General features: G+C 39.5%; 1 protein-coding gene across 15 annotated transcripts in view; it reads right to left on the bottom strand.

Moving 5' to 3' along the window:
• The window catches only part of LOC106504595 (uncharacterized), a 666,799-nt gene that overhangs the window by 372,460 nt on the left and 280,461 nt on the right, over positions 1-13,878 (bottom strand). Inside the window, exon 7 of one of the 15 annotated variants that reach the window (XR_014812201.1) lies at positions 4,025-4,090. The exons of the other annotated variants lie outside the window; for them this stretch is intronic. The gene's annotated coding sequence lies outside the window, so the exon portion shown is untranslated. The remainder of the gene's footprint in view (positions 1-4,024; positions 4,091-13,878) is intronic. 15 annotated transcript variants of the gene reach the window in all.

The following is a 13,878-nucleotide window of genomic DNA, read 5'->3' as shown; positions in this document are numbered from 1 at the left end:
TTCATATCTCCACTTTCATAAACTTCTGCTTCTTTTTTTCCTTTTCGGTTGTAAGTAGAGATGACTCCACCTGCATGGTGGCTGGTAGGAAATATTGTCTTAATGTGTATGAAGGCGCTCTCGAGATTCTACAGAAATTCAAATTATTGTTGAACCTTGGTAGAAAGTAGAGTGACTGAGTGTCGTAAATGTAACTTTATTGCGGAAAGCACAGTTTATTAGTGTAACATGACACATGCACTAAACTGACCTTCCTTTCCTTTGCTCTCTACCAAGTGGGTGTGGCATCGTGTAGGACACATTCAGGGTCTGATCCTTTGGGTCTGGGCACCAGTGAGTCTCTTGGTCACATGTCGTATTTTTGCTATCATCAATACTCTGTTAGTTTCTATAACTGGGACTTTTCCTGAGTGGGATTTAAATAAGGTTTATCTAGTTATAGCTCAAGTTCAAGGGGAAAAAAAAAAAAAACTTGACCGTACTAAACAATGAAACTGAACATTATGATACATGAACGTAGGCTTCGCTTTCTGCCACCAGGAATCCTCTCACTAGAATATGTATGGTGAGTTTATCTCTGCAGAGATGAACCTCTTTTTGTCTCCTTTTATTTAATTTCATGGTCTCACAAGTTTCCTCCTCAAGTGCCTAGTTTATAAACCCTTTTATCTTTGGGTTTTGATGCTTCCTCTGAAATATTTGGAGACAAAAGCCTGGTTTCTGGGACACATACTGTTCCAGAAAAAGTTTTTTACACAGCAAATAAGGCATCGTGTCTCTTTGGTGCATACTGTTTCCTTACCATTAAAGTATCTTTCACTACAGTTGGGATGAAAGCCATTAATTTACATCAAAACTAATCCTTTGCTACTTGGCAAAAAAAGCTCAAGTAAGCAGCCAAAAATTCTTTGGTGTCCAATAAAGAAGTATCTAGGCATTTAAAACTAGGCATTGGGGAGAAATCAGGGGCAAATATTGACAGACTGTTTTGATCAATCTCTAGAGTCTGCTTCTTTTGTAAACAGCCCTTGGGCAAACCATGGGGTTAAAGAAAGGCTCTAAGAACAAGCATTTAACTGTTGGTTTATTCAGTTCATGAAAAATAGGGACTGTTCCATAGCGTATTGGGAAAAGAACCATTACAAAGCATATGGACACAGAAACTATGGCAGCATATACACTTGTGCCCACACAATCAAGTAAGGTGTGCGACACAGGGAGGAAACCAGTTCATGAATCATGACAACCAACACACACACACACACACATACACACACACAAACACATGCATAAACACATACACTGACAGGTAGTCACACCCAGAGACACCCCCCCCAAATATACATAGACACACACCTACATAACACAGACACAAACACACACTCTTGAGGTTTAAAAGTCAAGATAATTTCTTCAAATGCATTTTATTATTGCCTGACTGAAGCTGCCAACAAAAACTTTCCATGTAATTTTTTTCTTCACCAACACAGATGATGTGATTAAAGCAAAGGATCAGCCAGAGAAGTTGGAAGATGGGAAAAGCCATTCAGTGCAACAGAAGGACACTGGCACTAAGATTTAGAAGAGCAGGGTCCTAATCCAGGCTTTTAAATCGTCGCTGATACATTAGACACTGGATGTAAATCAGAGTCAAAACTGAGAAGCCTTTTGGGTACCTGTCGCACAATCGTAGTCTCGTGTTTGGACTACTCAACTGTTTGAGATGGAATGTTAAATTAGCTAAATCTAATTGAAACGAGTCATTTGTCTAGTCCTATTGTCTTACGCCAGGATCTCTGCCTTTATCAAGTAAATATTGAATACTGATTTAAATGATCTGGGTCTAAATTTCTTCATTGTAAAATGCTGTGGGTGGGGGGCTCAGATAATTCCTAAGTGACTTTTTATCCCTAGAATTATTTAGAGATACACAGAAAGCATGACCATTCTGACATGTTCTGGGAAAAGAAAAATGACACAGTCGTAATACAATATTCCAGTCTCTAAGACAACCAGAAAATATAAAGAGGAGGAAAGTAAACTTTTGCTCCCTATTTCCAATTCACCAGTTTTTTGATATATCCGTTTTATAAAGTGGAAATAAAGTCACTGAAAGAGAAAAATTTGAAATGAAAATGACGAGCTAAAAAACAACCTCCCCGAAATTGCAGAAACCAAAACATCGAATACAATTTGTGCCATTACTACAGATCAATAAATACTGACATCAAAAAACACTGGTGTCAAATAGAACATTGATATCGACACCAGAATAGAAAAATATATAGAAATCCAAACACACATCTACCTGGGAATGGACATGAGCTCGGTGTCGGGAGCCAACATAGGGAAGCCCTTTCCTCCTCTGAATCTCGTCTCTCTTTATAAAGTGAGGAATTTGGTTAAATGATCTTAAATTCTGGCTGTGACAATCTATCAGAGACAACAACCAGCATCAGTTTCCTTTACCCTGTGTATTACTAATCTTGCTTTATGGAATTCGTCTAAATGCAGTCCATGCTTGATTTTCATTCAAAAGGAGTTCCATGGTCTATGTAAACTCTAATTGGAAAATTAGTTTTGTTTCAAAAGCACCAGCTAAGTCTCAAAATGAGATGCCCTCAGTATGACATGCATATCTAATTTCTTCCACGGCTGCATAAAGTAAGCAAGAAAGGCATTCTCGACCACTCCTGACAGCTTTTATCACAGGCTATTCAACAAATGTTTTCTGTCCACTTGTCTGAGAAAGCTGATTAGACAAAACAGCTGGTGGAGACACAAAGAAGAACATTCATTACTTACCAGGGGAATAAAAAAGACATTTAAAATGAATGAATAGCGGACACACAAATGACTCTTGGAAGAATCACATACATATTGTTTTATCGTGAGACTGTCAGGAGTGTGGTATTCTACAACATTAGAGGCTAAATTTCCATTATATGGCGAGGATAGGTGTAATTTTGGGGTTTAAATTAAATGGACATAATACAGATGCCTATTGAATATGAAATTCTTTTCTGTGTAATCCTGAGGACACTGCTCTAGAGACGATTCCTTAGAAAATCTAGGTGACTTGTACTAGCCTCGACTTAGAAAAAGGTATCTTGAAGCCCAGGGTCCTTTACTACTTATGATCAATTTGCTCCTTCTGAATGGAGTGAAGGGATCTTGGTGAAAGATACAGAGACAGGAGATCCAGCTGTCGGCCTCCTCCCCTCCAACAGAGACAGGAAGGAAGATCTGTGCGCATCACATAATCTCAAATCCCAGGCTTTCATCTTCTGGTCAAGCACACACACTCCAAATGTTCTCCATCAGAAGATAATAAAAGAAAAACCTAACTTTGCTTTGTTTTCTAAGAGTGGCCTCAGCTTATTTTCTCTGAATAATTCACCGTAACAATTTTATCTAAAAGAAGAAAGTACAGGAGGAGGTACCGTGGCCGCGGCTAAGAGGAGGCAGTTATCTTATCTTGCTCTCTGACTGACAGACCATGTCCACTTGACATTATCATCCCTCAAGGTCTCTGTTTCTTCATCTATAAATGATGTAATTGCATCTTTGGAATGGATTAAGGTATAAGTGAACACACTAATCAAAAGGCTGAGGTTGATACGGGTTTCCTCTGCCCTCCCCTCTTACCCAGTCTCTTCTCTTGATACTCTAATCACATCCAGAAAAAAATGACTGCCTATCCCTGTATAAAAGCATTCCATATACATGTCTCATTTGCTCCTCGTGGTGAATGTAAGGGAATTAAATTAAACTAATATCTATGGCAGACCCACTGTGTGCCAGCTCCTCTGCCGTTTTTATTTTATGTATCATCTTTTACCTGCAAAACAAATCATATGACATGGGAGAGCGTCTTCCCCCTTCTCAGCGGAGGATGCTGAGAGCCGGTTATTAAATGATTCGGTCTAGCTCGCGCAGACTATTAGAGTCATCGGCTGTGTGATGCTGGGCAGGCCTGGGTCTCGTGATTTCCCCCAGATCCAAAGGATGAAGTCATTCCTACCTGAATCATGCCCAAGAAAAATAGCAGAGAGATGGTTCTTCGGAAAGAAGAAGCGGACCATTTTACCTGAAGAAGATACATAGTCAAAGTCTCATGCTTGCTCCAGTTACCACGAATACATAGCCTTCTTCTCCTCCCCATCCTCTCTTCTGTTGCTAAGTACATTTTCTAAAGAAGCATTCACTAAAACAAATTTCTGATGACTCGGAGTATAAAACTGAATGTCCCCTTCTGATATGGCCCCATTGTTCTTTCTGACTCATAACCTCTCCCTCCCTCCAGTGCTCACTGAGCCAGCATCACCAAAGTCCTACAGGCTGCTTTGTGCCTCTTTCTTCTATAATTTTTTCCCTCTTTGTGTGGTAAAGACATGCTCTGTCCATGTGTCATTTTCTTGGCATCTTCTTCCCCCACTGCTTCCGCGTCATCTCTCCAGCCACTATTTCTAGGGTTCTGACCCCTCCCCCATACCTAAAACACTGTGAGTTTCTTAAAGGGAACATCTTTTCTCCCTTGTTTGGAAGGCTTAGAACCTAACAGAGAGGTTATAGTAAAGTGAGTGCCCAATAAATACTTGTAGGGATTATGATTAACTGAATGAATGAATGAGTGAATGAAGATAAAAATAAATAAATGTGTGTATTTGATCTGAATTGACTCCTAACTTGGGCTAATCCTCTCCCTTCAGATTTCTTGGTTGAAAGGAAATACTGTGAGACCAAGTCAAAAAGGATATTAATATCAAATATTTTAGAAACAGTCAAAGGCCTCATGAACTTGGGGGCATTTTCCAACCATATGCTTTTCATCTCCTGGTTCAGTTGATAGAGTATGGAAGTAATTGAATGGTCACTCTTTTCTGGGATGTCAACATACATTTATCAAGGTTTCCAGGCGGTTAGTTTCTCTTTGAAATTTTAAAAGATGTGACTCTTGGCAATGCTGTATAAACATTAGATTATTTTCCTGATTTTTGCTTAAGAACTATCATTTGATTCATCTGCCAAGATAACTTCATTATGTCTTTGAGGCAATTCAATACACTAGCTATTTGTGTCTCCATTTTTCAAATTCACCAAGCAAAAACTCTAAATCTTAAAAGAAGTCAGCAAAAACCTTTTGGATGTAGGGTTAGGAGGCAGGGCTGAGGGGCAGCATTAACTATTGTGGGTTCTCAGAAGCTTTTTAAAAGCAGGACACAATGTTCCTATCCCTTGTATTATTTTCTCTTTGCTTTTCCTCTTCTTCCTAACAAGATTTGGATTAACCTACATTTTACACCAACTGCAACTTCTAGACATCAGTTATAATTCTCTAATCACACGGTACCTTGTAAGACAGTTAGTAATGCACATGGGTCATCTTTGACCTTAACAAATGCCCTGTCCCAGCAAAGTCCCACTTCAGTTGCAAGGCGCAGAATCTTAAGGCTGGGTTGGCAAGAGAAGGCATCCTAGAATCTGATGTATAGGGACAAAGAGAAAGGAGGGCAGCAGCCCAGATCACAATGCTGCAAGGACGAATGAACATTTAGCCAAATCAGGACTACATTTCTTAGGAGGCTGAGTTGCTGAGTCCATGTGACCACAGGGGTGTCTGAACAGAGAATGCTTCACAGGAGGCTGTTTCATGGCAATTCCTGAGCAATTCATCTGAGTTGAAGCAGATTCACACTCTTAGCCAAGAGTTTAAGGAAGGGGATCCAGTCACTGGTGGGGGGAACTGCCTGGAGGTATCAGATCAATAAAAAAAAAAAAATCCCCAACCAAAAAAAATGTTAACAATGGGGAGAAGTTGTCTGTAATAAAGACAGAAACTGAAACCTATTTAGGAAACCCAAACCAGCTCGGCAAAAGTACAAATATGCTCTCAGAAGGTTCATATGGAATTTTCCCACGCTGCTACAGGGAGGTAATGCTAAAAAGTGCCTAGAACTGACCACATGGACCTGAATTTGAGGCTGGTTTTTTTACTCACCATATGACTTTGGAAAAAATCACTTAGCCTCTTCTACACCTCAGGTTTGAGTCAAGAGAGATGCTTTCAGCAGCAACTAACAATTCAAACAAAAAATCTGACCCAAATTGACATTTAAAGAGAGAAAACACATTGGCTCGTCAAACCCAAAGATGTGTCATGGTGGCAGAATGTTTGTAGTAATTTCTGACTTTATGTGCGTTCACTAGCAAATTGAGAGATGTGCTTCCAGGCTCTCTCTCTTCAGAATGCAGTATTTATTTTCCTAGGAGCCTCTAGAAAGCCTTCAGCCTGAATTGGGTCACATGCATTTTCCTAAACCAGTTCCTATAGCCAGTCAGTGCCATGGACTTAATATCTTAGGCCTGAGCTGCTGAACAAATCATTGCCAAAAGATGGAGCAGTCATTAAATTCACAGGGACTTCTCCTAGAGCTGGAGACGGCATCTAATTTCAGGGGAGTATTTCCTCTCTATTGGTAATGGGTGGCTATCTGAACCAAATCACAGTATGGATAGGAAAAATAGGAAACTGAATTCAATTAGGCCAACAAAATAGCATCTACAAGGTCCCTCATCTGCAAAATGGGGACAGTGATATTCATGCCACCTGGGAAACTGCAGGGAGGATTAAAGGAGTTAATTCATCGAACGCACAGAGCTCAACAAGTGTGGTAGTAGCTGTTTGTTATTGTTATTATTATTATTTCCCTCACTCTCCGTCTTCTCCATTAAACCACTTGCTCCATTTTGATGCTCCTCCCCTGCTTTCTTCCTGGCACTTGAGTGTCAGTCCACTCTGTTCTAATTGGCTCATCTATTTGGTTCTTGACACTGGGTTGGCACACTTGCAATTACTCATGAAACAAGTACACCCGCATCTTCCTTTAAAAATGAAAGCTCCAATCTCATCAAAGTCAACAGACATTTGTTGATGTTTCATGGTGCTCAGAAAAATGAGACATGCACAATGGAACAAGACTAAGCAACTGATTTCACGAAGTTCACAGTGTCAGCATTCACCAGTGTGGATAGTACATGGTTGGTGTCCAATAAACTTTAGGGAATTAAGTTGATATCTAATGCGAGTAGCATGTATGCTTGAATTATCAATGTAAATCAAGTTGTGATGAGCATGACAGTAGAGATATGAAAAAGGCATTTTAGATGTCAGTAACAGTTGAAGTACAAATATTCATTCAAATTGGGATGTGATTTGGAAAGATTTCTTGGATGAACTGAATCTGAGCCAAAGGGTAAAGAACCCTAGCACAAGTTCAGGCCAATGAATATATGTGCTCAGTTCCCAACCACCAGATGTGTTCTTGTATCCCATCTGTCCATTCTACACATGAAATAAATTTAGACAGTTAAACTTTAACAATTGCTTGTCTTGGAAGGTTTTCTGATTTTAGTTGGATAAAAATTGATGTTCAGGGAAGTTTTCACTAAATATCACATATTCTGCCTATTAAGTAATAAGTTCTAAAACAGAATACCAGATGAAAGGCATTTGAGAACCAGGATTCAAAATTGCTTTCCACTGCATGTATGTATAATTTCTTGATGAGGCAGGGCAATGTTTGACATAGGTTCCTGCAGTCTTCAGAATTTGCTTTTTCAGCCCACACAATCCTGCTGTTTATTATTTCATGTTTAGTTTGCCTTTGGTAATGAAAAAGATTTAAAGATAACAAGATGAATACTCAGGGGTTATAGAAACCTGGCTTCATTTTCAAGCCAGAAATAACTTGTAACACAAGTTAGAAACTCAAACTAACAGAGTTAATAAGGAGAAAATAAGCATAGACTTGTGATTTTAACTAAGTGACCATTGCTGTGAAAACAACATTGCCACCAACTGGTATAATTTTTTATCATTCATTACCATGCCTAGCAGAAGGCATATTGTGCAAATACAGACAGCATAGGAAGAAGTCCAACTGGCAATTGCATCTCAACATATTGTGCATGGCAGTGAAAAACCAAAATGGATTTCAATTCTCCAGACACTCCATCTTTGTAGTATATTTTAACAACAAAAGACAAAGCCTCTAGTTACAAGCATACCAAGTATGTTTTCATAATTTTTGTCTCAGTGTGCAGTTCTCATTTTTTTAATAAAGCAGGTGGTAAAAAATAATCTCTAGCATAGACTGATCTCCATGATGTTTTGACAACATTTGTCATAACTATTATTCCTATCACATGAGCTATTTAAAATATTATTCACATTCTGTCTTAGAAGTGAAAGATTTAAAAAAAAAAACAGGAAATAGGAAATATGGTTAAATTCAGGAAAAATTTCCAAGGTGACCTAACAATTTTATCAAGTTATCAAATTTGATATTTTCCCTTGGAAAGTCAAAACCAAAGCTGAGTTTGTACGTGATAAAGGTAACACCGTCAAAAATAAAATAAAAGACAACATTGTTAACAATGACATTGACACTTGTATAAAATAAGGTAAACATGAACGTGCAATTCGAAAGAAAAGACTAGAAAGTTAAGTCTCTGTGAGGTGCCCTGTGTTAGAAGCCCTAGGTGGAAAGCATAAAGCTACAATGCTTGTGTGTGTGTGTCTTTTTTTTTAGGACTGCACCTGCAGCATATGGAAGTTCCCAGGCTAGGAGTCCAATCGGAGCTACAGCTGCTGGCCTATGCCACAGCCACAGCCACGCAGAATCCGAGCCACGTCTGCAACCTACACCACAGCTCACAGCAGTGCTGGATCCTTAGCCCACTGTGAGAGCCCAAGATCAAACCCGCATCCTCATGGATACTAGTAGGGTTTGTCAAATACTAAGCCATGACAGGAACTCTGTCTTTTTTGTTTTGTTTGAGCTTTCTAATAGTTTCCATGGTAATCACTCCTCAAAATGTGTAAAGGGACATTGAGATTTACTGGAAAAAAAGATATAAAAGGTTGCCATGAATAGCATCCTGAGCCTCCTGTTTCCTGACATGTCCACAGAAGGGTGTGCACACTCTCCTCCTCCTCTTCAGCTGTGTCACACACGTCCGCATACAGTACATGTGTGCACAGACACACCACTTCCAGACTTGAACTCACGATAACCTGCTGATCACAGGTGAAGCAATGAAATCCCTTAACAAAGAAAGTGCTTGTGAGGCCTCAAGTTTAGAATACTAAATATATTACTGCCTGAACTCTGTCCAGAGAATCTTTAACATAAAAACAAATTGAAATTGAGTAGGCTAAGAGCAAGATCTCTCAAGCAGTTAGACTTTGCTTCAGAGTCCAGACTGCCCTATTCCTCTCCATGAAAAATCAGGGTCCAGAGAGATCTTCAGCCTGAGTACAGCATCTCAGAATCTCGGCTGAGACATGGGACATAATGTCAACACTTTATAGACTATAGAGTTAAAGGTGTTTACTCAATACATAGTTACTGAGCATATACTTAGCATGCTACGTCTTATTCTAGGTTCTGGGAATATCAGTTAAAAAAATAGGAAATCAAAGATTTCTTATCCTCACAATGCTTACAGTTTAAAGTAAAGAGACAGGTAACAAACAATAGACATAATGTGTACATGGTATGATATGTTAGAAGGTAATAAAATTCTATGGAAAGAAAAACTAGAGTGAGGGGAATCAGGAGTACAAATGTATGAACAATGTCACTAGCTTCTATAAATGTGATGCTGTAACCTCTGGCCTACATCCATGTGCTAGACACGTCTTGTTCTGGACAACCCAAAGATGTGCCTGAGTCACTTTGCCTTGGCCTCCCACCTCCCTCACTTCCCTCCACACTCCATGGGAGAAAAATTTCTCTCAAAGGCAAGCTCTTCAAATACAAACCAACTAAGCAATAGTCCACCCTCTCAACCACTACCATTATTGGGCTCTCACACTCCAGGCTACCATCCACCTGCCGATATCACCCTAGGGCTAGGTGCCAGATAACTAGGGACAGACCCTGTGTCCAGAGCCTGTGGAAATTATTCAAACTAGCCAATCCTAAACCTGCTTGCCTTGCCTTGTCCATTCCTTCACTTGGAAGTCACAATAAAGGCTCCTGCTGACAGTTTTCCCCAACTCTCTGTGTAGTAGCTCACTCTGGTGCTGCTCCACATGGCCCCTCCATGGCGTGGCTCCCCCCTCTTCTTAGCAACAATGAATAATGAGCTATATTTTCAGTGTGAACTGTTTCCTGATTTGTTGGCTTTACTATATAGCAAACTTACTATTAATACATGGTATTTTAAAACAATAGGCATGGAGTAGTGGGCTGGGTGATCTGGGTAAGACTCAATGCAAAAGTGACATTTGATTAAAGACTCCAAAGAAGAGCAGTGACCTCCATGGACAATTGAGGGATGAACAGTTCAGACAAAGAGAGGGGCCTGCCAGTTCAAGAGCTCCTGGTGGTTTGTGCCTGGTGAGGGAAAGAAGATTCCAAAGAGCTGTTATGCAAGAAAATACAATGGAGAAAGTGAAAGTTATGTAGTTTTTTAGAAAAGTCATCCTCCTATCATACTTGTCTTGGAAATGTTCCATTAGTCAAACCCATGGAGACAGAACATGAAACTCCTCCTCACAGCTCTCAGAGGAGAGATGACAGTAAGTCAAGGCTTGAAGTCAAACGCAATGGCAGCCCTGGAGAAGGTAAGTGGATGGCAGAGAGAATACCATGAAGTAATCCTGAGAAGAAAAATAAACCATTGAGAAGTTGTGTTTTTATTTTTTGTTTTTGCTCAGGAGCTTAAACGTACTGGCAATGCTCAAAACAGCAGCTTGATAAATGTATGAGTCTAAAGTGCCGGAACAAAGGTAGAAGCAATGACAGTAGAGAAGAGGAGACAACTAAGGGAGTTTTTTGGGTTTTTTTAATTTTATGGTCACACCTGTGGCACATGAAAGTCCCTGGGCCAGGGACTGAAACCTAGCCGCAGCTGTGACCTATGCCACAGCTGCAGCAACACCAGATCCTTTAACCCACTGTGCAGGGTGGGGTATCAAAGCCATACCTCCAGTGACCGGAGTTGCTCTAGTTGGATTCCTAAACTACTGCACCACTGCAAGAACTCAAGTAGTTACTTTTTTCAAGTAAGAAGAAGTGTTGAGTGATGAATGAAGATTTGTTGAGAAAGGCACAAAAGTTTGTAGCAGAAAACTGAGAAAATGTTACTGTCTCTTCAAATGAATGCAAATGCCTCAGAGAAGGAGGATAGCTGGAAAGACAGTAGGAGGCTGGGAGTCTGAGGAAATGGTGGTATTTTGAAATTCAAGAGAAGACAGGAATTCTTAAACAGGAGAAGGAAGAAGAGGAGGAGGAAGTTAAGAGTGGCAAATGCTGCAGAAAAGTCAAAATGGAAAATAGACCATTGGATGGGCAATTAGAAAACAATGATGACCTTGATAAAAGCACTGGCAAGAAGGGGGCAATGAGCGAGCAAAACCTAGACCAAAGGAATTAGAAACACAAAGGTTTAGTACAAATGTAGACTATTCATATATATATATATATATATATATATATATATATATATATATTTTTTTTTTTTTCCCCTCTCCTTTATTTTCCAGGTTCCTGGAATTTCCCTAAGGAATTTCCCCTACATTCAGTATCATACGTACAGGCCTCACTCTGAAAGAATTCTTCTTGACTCTGCCTAAGGAATCAGATGATATTGGCTTGCTCTGCTTAGCTACTTCATGGGGGTTTGTGCTTTAATAAGAAAAAGAAAATCTTTTAAAAAAATCCATAATCCAAAATAGTTGTATTTCTTCTAAATATTGATTCTCTTTGTGATCAGGCCTCCTTTATTCATTCTAAATATTATTTATTTGTGCTTTCTTTCCTTTTTTCTAGATTGATTACTGCTCAGAGTTTTTTTTATTATTTCAAAGAAAAAACCTGATATTATTTCTTAATACTGTACATTTTCCTATTCTGTTAATTTCTCCTATTTTTATTAACTCCTTATATTTTCTTTGAATTTCTTCTGTATTTCTTCTCCTAACTTATTTGACTGGACACTTAGCTCATTAATTTTCAGATTTTTTCTTTTCTTCTAATTCTACATATTCCTCTGCATGTAATTTTCAAAATCTATACATATTTGATTTCTGAATCTCCTCTTGAATCTTGCCATGCATCTTTCAGTGCAGTCCTGAGTCCCAGGTCACAGTTGCTCAGAGCCAGTCAAGGTCACTATTAAGCGAAACCATCTTCTCCAGCCATGGGGGGAGCATGTACTATTTCCCCCCATCTCTTCCATGACACACCAAGGCATCCATTTGTTCAGACAAACAGGGCAGCAATATGAAAACTGGCAGCATTTGCCATGAATCTCCCTGGAAAGCAACTCAACCACAAAATTCTACATGCTATTTTCAAATTTGAAACCTCAAATATATACATGAAGGGAAAACGTGCCTGTGTTAGTCAGCTCAGGCTGCCATAACAAAGTACCAGAGACTTGATGGCTTAAACAATTAAAAAAAAAAAAAAAGTTTGCGCAGTTCTGGAGGCTGGAAGTCCGGGATCGGGGTGCCTGCACAGTCAGTTCTGGTGACGGCCTTCTTTCTGGTTTTGAGATGCCACCTTCTCGTTACATCCTCAAACGGCAAGGAAGGAGGCACTGCAAACACTGTGGTGTATTTTTATATTAGGGACCTAATTCCCTCATGAAGTCCCCATTCTGCTGTACAGCACAGGGAACTATAGCTAGTCACTTATGATGGAACATGATGGAGGATAATGTGAGAAAAATAATGTATATTTATGTGTGACTGGGTCACTTTGCTGACAGAATACTGTAAGCCAACTATAATGGAAAAAAATAAAAATCATTTTAAAAAAATAAATAATGAAGGCCCCATTCTCAGAACCTTACCTAAACCTAATTATCAGAACATTACCTAAATCAAATACCATCACATTTGAGGGTTAAGGCTTCAACATAGGAATTTTGGGGGACACAGTTTAGTCCACAGCAGGGACCAAGTAGTGACTCCATTTGACCTTTGATCCAAAGAAGTCCAAAACTGTATTTACTATGTTATGTTATAAGCTTATCAAAAACTCTTTTTAATCTATCTGTATTTTTGTCTTTAAATAAATAATACAGACCAACTTAGAAAGCAGGTCCACTTGGAGCTCTGGTTAACTCAAAATCAGGGAGGCCTTGATGTGTGTTCAATCATCTGATATTCAGTTAGGATGACTTTAAAGTGTTTAGAAAATATTTGCATTCAAAAAAGAATTTTTGGGGGTTCCCCTTATGGCTCAGTGGAAACGAATCTGACCAGCACCCATGAGGACGCAGGTTCGATCCCTGGCCTTGCTCAGTGGGTTAAGGATCCTGCATTGCCATGAGCTGTGGTATAGGTCAAAGACACAGAACATATCTCGTGTTGCTGTGGCTGTGGCGTAGGCCAGCAGCTCCAGCTCCAATTCGACCCCTAGCCTGGGAACCCCCACATGCCCTGAGTGTGGCCCTAAAAAGACCAAAAAAAAAAAAAAAAAGAATTTTTTTCTACCAAAAAAACCATAAAGACATTTGCAGTCCCCGCTCTAACCGCATCTGCTTTAAATCAAACACATAAAAAAATGACAATTTGGTAATATCACTTTATATCTATGATGTTATTTACAATTTCTCCATGTACATTTTCTAGGTAACTGGAAACTTTCTATGACTTTGCTTCAAGTTGCACTTCAACACATGAGAAAGCTTATGGTTCCTGAGCCCTAAGCAGTAAGGGATTAGGGAAAAGTGCAGCAGGAAAGCAAAGGGCCTGCTGCAGACACCTTCTTGTCTCTGAATTCCCATAGGAATATGTCCATCACCTCGCCTCAGGCATGGGTATCACTTCAGCTCTGATATTAAAGGTATTTGTAT

The sequence above is a fragment of the Sus scrofa genome, chromosome 8 (genome assembly GCF_054392235.1).
Source record: "Sus scrofa isolate SSC_HxYL_T2T_F1_AM1 chromosome 8, Sscrofa_HxYL_maternal_Yorkshire_Landrace_v2.0, whole genome shotgun sequence".
In the NCBI taxonomy this organism is placed as follows: Eukaryota; Metazoa; Chordata; class Mammalia; order Artiodactyla; family Suidae; genus Sus; species Sus scrofa.
This window is presented reverse-complemented; position numbering and strand designations above follow the sequence as displayed.